The sequence below is a fragment of the Dipodomys ordii genome, unplaced genomic scaffold (assembly GCF_000151885.1).
Source record: "Dipodomys ordii isolate 6190 unplaced genomic scaffold, Dord_2.0 Scaffold130, whole genome shotgun sequence".
NCBI classification, from domain to species: domain Eukaryota; kingdom Metazoa; phylum Chordata; class Mammalia; order Rodentia; family Heteromyidae; genus Dipodomys; species Dipodomys ordii.
Window position 1 is genome coordinate 685,322 of NW_012267346.1, and position 7,388 is coordinate 692,709.

Here is a 7,388-nt window from a genome sequence, read left to right on the forward strand (position 1 = left end):
TATTTTCACAATAAAAAAAAAAACAAACTTACTTGAAAAAAATTCTGTTGTATTTTTCTTAAAAATCTATTCAGACTTTTTGTGACCATACCTGCTATAACACTGGGGTTCTTGGCAGGGAGGGTGCTTTTGGGGGTGTTTTTGTTTTGATGTCAGTCCTGGCACTTACACTCAGGTCCTAAGCTTTTTTGCTCAAGGCTAGCACTCTACAATTTGAGCCACAACTCCACTTCTGGGTTTTTTGGTGGTTAAGTGTAGATAAGGGTCTCACTGACTTTCTTGCTAGAGATGGCTTCGAACCACAGTCCTTAGATTTCAGTCTGCTGGGTAGCTAGGATTATAGATGTGAACCACCGGCACCTGGCTATTACATTCATGATCCAACCCAAGATCAACTCTTGCCTGAATTATTTTAATCCCTGAGCTTCCCACCATTTTCAGAACAGAAGACAAGGATACCTCTCAAGTTTCTGATGCAACTCTTCCAATGGTACTTCATCTCAAAATAAAAGCCCATGCCCAACAGACATGATCAAGGTCATATATAGTCAGCCTCCTGTTACTTCTGACCCATTTCCTACTAGTCCAACCTCTGGCCCCTTTCAGTCCCATGGCTTCCTTGCTAGTACATACCCACTAGTTACACTGCAAAAGAAGCTAAAGTAAAAACCAAATCTCTTGGGTTTCTCCTATTATTATTATTCTATGGAATAAGTGAGAAAAAGACTAAACATTCCTTAACAATTACAAAGAATTAAATGACAAGTAAAGTCATATTTTCTTCTAAAATTACATAATTATTATATTCCATACACAACTGCTCAGAGCCACTGGAGAGAAACAGGATGGGACATGAGGGATAAAAAAGTCCTGGAAGGGGGGCTGGGAAGGTGGCTCAGTGGTAGAGCGTTTGCCTTGCATGCCTGAGGCCCTGGGTTCGATTCCTCAGCACCACATAAGCAAAAAGAAAAAAAGCCGGAAGTGATGCTGTAGCTCAAGTGGTAGAGCACTAGCCTTGAGCTAAAGAGCTGAAGGACAGCGCCCAGGCCCCAGGACTGGACCCAAAAAAAAATAAAAAAAAAAAACCTGGACCTATACTAAAATAGGGCCAAACAAACATAGGTCCCATGGTTTCCCTTATTTGCAATATCTAGTATATGTATGAGTCAAGCAGAAAAGGTCAAATAATGTGATGTCAGGAAAATGAACCTTTAGATATGTATTTCAATGTTTTTTTTTCTTTCATGCATGTGTTTCTAACGCATTTATAAGATTATCTCTTTGTTGCTTTGTATGTCCCTCCCCCACAGTATAACCCCTGCTTTCACTATATTTGATGTCAGTATAACTTGTGGAGGAGATGGGGAAAAACCAGTTGTTTAAGGATACAAGTGGACCTGTTGCAACAATGAGAAGTACAAGTTGTCATGTCCAAAACGAGCTTTACAACGTCGGTGCAGGGGGGGGAGGGGGGAAGGAGAAGGATTGGGATTGGGGGGGAGGGGGGAGGCTGGGAAGGGATGTGAAGGGTAAACAAAGGAGGAGGCTACAATGCTTGGTAAGAAATGTACGCATTATCCTGCCCATGCAATTGTAACCCCTCTGTACAGTATGTTCACAAATAAAATAAAATTAAATTAAAATTTAAAAAAAAAAAAGTCCTGGAAGTGGCGCTGTAGCGCTGGCCTGGAGCTGAAGAGCTGAGGGACAGCGCTCAGGCCCAGAGTTCAAGGCCCACGACTGACAAAAAAAAAAAAGTCCTGCAGTAGATACACACCATTACAGAGGTAGGAAGGAAAAGAATGCTGTTATGCTCCTTAACTATAAAGAACTAAACTCCAGAGAATCTAAAGGATTTATTCACTGACAAAGCTAGAATTAGAACTAAGGAAATAAAAAAAAAAAAAAACTAAGGTGATCCTGTACCCACCCATACTTCTGCCTGAGTGGCAAAATTCCAACACATAATATAACACTTATAACCAAACAAGAAACAGAATTGAATGAATAAAGAAAAACAAGCAATTTAATTAAGAAATACAGTATTTTAAAAATGAAAGAATGTCCAAACATATAATTAGGAAGTACTGAAGTACTAAAATGATAAGATGTATTTTTCATCAAGACTGACAAAAACTCTACTATTGCCAAGCACTGATAATTATGTCATATAATCCTAGCTTCTCAGGGGGGCTGAGATATAAGGATCATGGTATAAAGCCAGCCAGGGGATAAAAGTCCATGAGAGTTGTATTTCCAATTAACCACCAAATTTTGGAAGTGCATCTGTGGCTCACATGATAGCCTGAGTACTAAAACTCAAGAATAGCACCCAGGCCCTGAGTTCATACCTCAAACTGGCACCAAAAAACAAAAACAAAAACAAAAAAAAAAAACTGTTTATCTGAATCACAGTAAGTCTGACACACCATTTCTAAAAAGCAACCTGACAAAACATTTCAAACTTCAAATCATGAATATCCTCAGATCCAAAAATCTGAGTTCTAGAAATTCATGTAAGGAGACAAAGAAGATAAATGTAATGCAGAAGTTTTTAAACCTGACTGAATATAATAAGCACCTATAATCTCACTCAACAGTACAAATAAGTGAGTTTTTATACCTTCAGAAATGCTCAAGTAACATGAACATGAAAGTTTAGAAATGGAAGGCAAAGTGGTAAAGAAGGCAACAGACAATGTCAAATTTTTCTCAAAGATGGCAGAACTAAAGTTTAATAAAGGGAATAAAAACAATGAAAAGAAAAATATCGAAAATGAGGGGGAAAAGGATGCTGTATATCACAGAAAAAATTACTTGGTTACTAGGAGAGCTTTCATAATACCAAATAACTAGATTCCATTCTAAATTAAAATCTCTCCAGGAGAGGAGACTACAGTTGTAGCTTAGTGGGAGGACATGTGCTTACCATCCTTGGGGTGGTGAGATTAATCTTCAACACAAAGAGAATGGGAAGGAGAGAGGGAGGGAGAAAGGAAGGGAGGGATGGAAAACAGAGAGGGGGAGAGGTGAAAGGAAGGGAAGAGAAAGGAGAGAGGAAGCAAAGGAGAGAGATGGGAGAGAGAAAGAGAAGGGAGGGAGGGAGAGGGGAAGAGGAGAAGAAGAATAGAAGAGGAGAAGGGGAGAGGGTAGAGGGAAGGGGAGAGGGAGAGGCAGGCCAGGTGATGCTACTGAACATTCCTAATTAAAATACATTTCTTACTGGGTGCATGCCTGTGATAACTCCTAGCAGGAGAACTCCTTCTCTGCGTGCTGGACCACCTGAGCTGGTCACCAGAGAAGGTTTTCAAAAATTACTAACAACTAGATTAAATTTCCAACACAGAGGGAGAAAGGGAGGGAAGAAAAAAGGAAGACTCCCAGCAGCCAGTTGGTCAATCTCTGAAAATAGAACCTGGGTATCAATATCTTTTTTTAAATTTCCCAGTAATGCTCATGTGTAACCACAAGAACAAACCAATGTCCTACATTAGTTTTCACAGTACAGTTCCCAAAATAACAGCATCATGTGCAACCTGTTGGAAATAAACTCATGGGCCCCTACCAGACATAGTGAATCAGATATTCTGCAAAAAGCAGGAACTGGAGGCATGATCCAAGTGGAGAGGAACAGCTGTAGGTGAATAAAACTGAATAAACCTGAGTGAAAACACAAGGCTTGAGTTCAAGACCTACTGACAAAAACTAAGTCTGGAATGAATCAAAAACACAAACAATCCCAAAGACATTAACCAAAAACAATATACAAATGATTGATAAGCCTATTATGAAAAGGTGCCAATATAATTAGCCATGGGGGAAAGGCAAATCAAAACCACAAGGTTTTCACATTGAGATGACTAGAACCAAGAAAAAGTGTTGACAAAAAATGAATTGCAGTATTGAAAGTGAAAGAACAGAGTTAGAAGAGGTATAAAAGCAACCCTTAAGGACTTGAAATATAAGTGTCACACATAGAAATGGTCTAAAATGAAGACCAAGCAGCAGCCACCAAAGAAGAAAATACATGGATCAAGGAATTAAAAAAAAAAGTCTGTGGAAGAAATGTACGTGTCATTGCTGCTGCTGCATCAAGTGAAAGATTACATAAAGGATATTGATATGTCCCTTGGATTTACTAAAATGGAGATCATAGCAGTACCACGAAACGATAATAGCGAATTACTAACTAAGAACTTAGACTCTCTGCACATTCTGGTGTGTAACATTCTAGTCAGACACAAAAGGCTTAAAATAAATCAGTACCTTGAATGATCTGCAATTGGTCTCAGGTCCTCTCCAAAGACGACTCTGGAAATAAAATACTGATTCGAATATACAAACACCCAGTGTGCACACACGTACACACACCACACACACGTACACACACATGTACACACACACACACACACACACCCTACCTCTGTAAGGAATCTTTAAAACTACCTAATGAGAACTGAAACTCCATGAAAGACTGCTTTCACAGAGTAGAGTTATGTCCTTCTAACACACACACACATACACACCCTACCTCTGTAAGGAAACACACACACATACACACACACACACACACCCTACCTCTGTAAGGAATCTTTAAAACTACCTAATGAGAACTGAAACTCCATGAAAGACTGCTTTCACAGGGTAGGGTTATGTCCTTCTAACTTCTTGCTGATTGCTGCAGGTGTATGGCTATCGTTTAAACACACACACACACACACAGAGCACGTTTTATCCTACACCACACAGTAATGCAAGTAACCAAGTACACAGCGGGAACAAGGTACCGAGTTAAGTACCAAAGCACCCTCTACCAGGAAGAAAAACACACAAACTTACTGCTCCTAGACTCAGAATGAGGATTGATGAGTAAAGGAGAAGAGGCGAGAGGCCGGCCCTGACGGAGCACAAGGCCTCGGCGCGCTGCAGGGTCGGTCCCCAACCAAGAAAAGCTGCCTCCGGGGACGAGCGCACCCGAGGCCCCGGCCGGCCCGCGCCCCGAGGCCCACGCCGCCCGAAAGCAAACGCTCGGGAACTGCACGGCCAAGGAGCTCCGTCCACAGTCTTGGCCCACCCTGACCCACCCGCCACTCTCACCCAGCTGTCAGGAAACAACCAACCTGGCCACAGCGGAAGAAATCCACACGTTGCTGTCGGGAAAGCGCACAGACCTCAGATGGGGCGCGCCATGACACTTACGTCGCCGCGGTGTTCGTTGACGCAGGCACGCCGACGGGAGCCGGCATAGACCAAACTGCGTCATTACCGGAAACGCGAGTGCGGACGGGACTTCCTTTAGGACGGATTCCAGTTCCTTTGGTTGCCAGGCTGGAGATCCATCTCGAGATCTGCGCATTCTTAGACGCGCTCAATTGATAACTTCTGCTGAGCTCTTACAATGGGCCGGGGGGAGAAGGGGACTGTGCTAAGCGCTTCATATACCCATTACCCACGACGCATTTATGATGACTATGCCTACTTTGCCTGAGTGACTTGAAAGTTTAAATTACCTGCAGGAAGTTACTCTGACCAAAACTGATTCCTCACCGAGCTCCATCTAATGTTCACAAAGATTGCTCTTTGCACAACATAGTACTTATTTCCAAATCCATTGGCATATTAAGTGCAATATAAATCATTTAGCATGAAGCGAATTGGGGAGATACTTGTTTTAGATTTTGTTTTATTGATGGACAGGCTACTTTTGAATGCTTAGAAAGCAGTTTAGTAGCCACGGATGAAGAGAAGAACTTCCATGTTGTATATTAATTCTGATTCGGTTGCTTTACATTTGTTATCTGCCTTTCTCATTCTTTTCCCAAGACACTGAACTTGAATTATGTTCATCAGAAGAACATCTCCAGCTCAAAAAGTGGGAGGCCACATGCTATGAACAGTGATCCTGAATCATGCATTCTATGCCCTGTCTTGGGTATCACCATGGTTGAGCATAACTGCCTTATCTTGGGAAAGTATCTCCTCCTAATAGTCCTCCATTTGAATGGCACCTTTTTCTCTACTCATCCATGCCCATCAGACAATCCAGGACCCAGGATCCACTGCAGTCCTTGCTCAACAGATCTACAGTTGTGTTTTCTCTTTGTCCCTTTTTTTTTTTCACCACATAAAAATAGATACTACATATTATATTCTTGGTTGCAATCCCACAGCCTGGCACATAACTGTGAATGTACCCCCTTCCCTAAGCATTCCTTCAATTAATGACTACTGCTTTTCTCCGGAATATAGTTAAGTTCGGTTTCTTGTTTTTGGTTTGTTTGTTTTGTTTTCTGTGTCAGTCCTGGGGCTTGAACTATGGGCCTGGGCACTGTCCCTCAGCTCTTCATCTCAAGGAGAGCGCTCTACTACTTGAGCCATAGTGCTACTTCCGGTTTCCTGGTGGTTAATTGGAAATAAGAGTCTCAAGAACTTTCCTGCCCGGGCTGCCTTTGAACCACGATCCTCAGATCTTAGCCTCCTGAGTAGCTAGGATTACAGGCAGGAGCAATCAGCGCCCGGCTAAATTCAGTTTTTTAATAAAAATTACTGAGCCAGGCGTTAGTGATTGTCACCTGTAATCTGAGGGAGGCTGAGATCTGAGGACTGTGGTTTGAAGCCAGCCTAGGTAGAAAAGTCCATGAAGCCAATGTAGCCAGAAGTGGAGCTGTGGCGCAAGTAGGTAGACTGCTAGCCTTGAGGACAATTCTCAGACCCTGAGTTCAAGCCCCAGTAGTAAGGCACAGAGAAAGAAAGAAATGGATGTGCATCCTATTACACAAGCGCTGTTCTAGACACCCACCAGAATTAGAGACAAAGAAAAGGACACTGGAGACTGTGATTTCAGGCTTGAGTAGAAAATAGCAATTATTGTGGGAGATGAACATACAGAGTGAAGTAAGGAAAATGGCTGGACTGGTTCCAGGCAGAGGAAAGTGAAAGAAAATTCATGGAGGCCAGAAACTGTGAAGTATTGTATGTTATAAAATCAATACAAGTGAAAGCAAATGATAGGAGAGGTCTGCTGGAGAGGGAGGTGCAAGGTAAACCCTGCATGGTAAAATATGGACATTAAACTTGATCTTGAATACACTAGGTATAATGAAAATATCTGAATAGATTATTCTCATGAAAGAGGCCTTTCCTGATTATCATCAGTTAGTATTCCCTTTCCCTTTCCCTTTTCTCCAACCCAATTTCAACAAGCTTCATTGCTATATTTTCATACATGCCTGTAAAATATTTTTACCACCATTGCTCTTTTCATTTTCCTTGTTCCCATGAGTGCCCATTCCCAGGATGACATCTGTTCTACATACCTGTCATTCACTTTTTTAAGTGTATGCTAATTGTTCAAGGGTTTCCATATATATATACATATACATATATAT

At 41.7% G+C, this 7,388-nt stretch overlaps 1 protein-coding gene across 2 annotated transcripts in view; it reads right to left on the bottom strand.

Annotated features, from left to right (window-relative positions):
* Positions 1–5,207, bottom strand: part of Cdkal1 (CDK5 regulatory subunit associated protein 1-like 1) — a 520,358-nt gene extending 515,151 nt beyond the window's left edge. Inside the window, exons 1-2 of one of the 2 annotated variants that reach the window (XM_013030461.1) lie at positions 5,121–5,206; positions 4,267–4,311 (exon numbers count right to left, since the gene is read on the bottom strand). The gene's annotated coding sequence lies outside the window, so the exon portion shown is untranslated. Of the gene's footprint in view, positions 1–4,266; positions 4,312–5,120 lie in introns of both variants that reach the window. The other variant, XM_013030462.1, reaches the window with a different exon arrangement.
* Between the last annotated feature and the right edge of the window lie 2,181 nt (positions 5,208–7,388).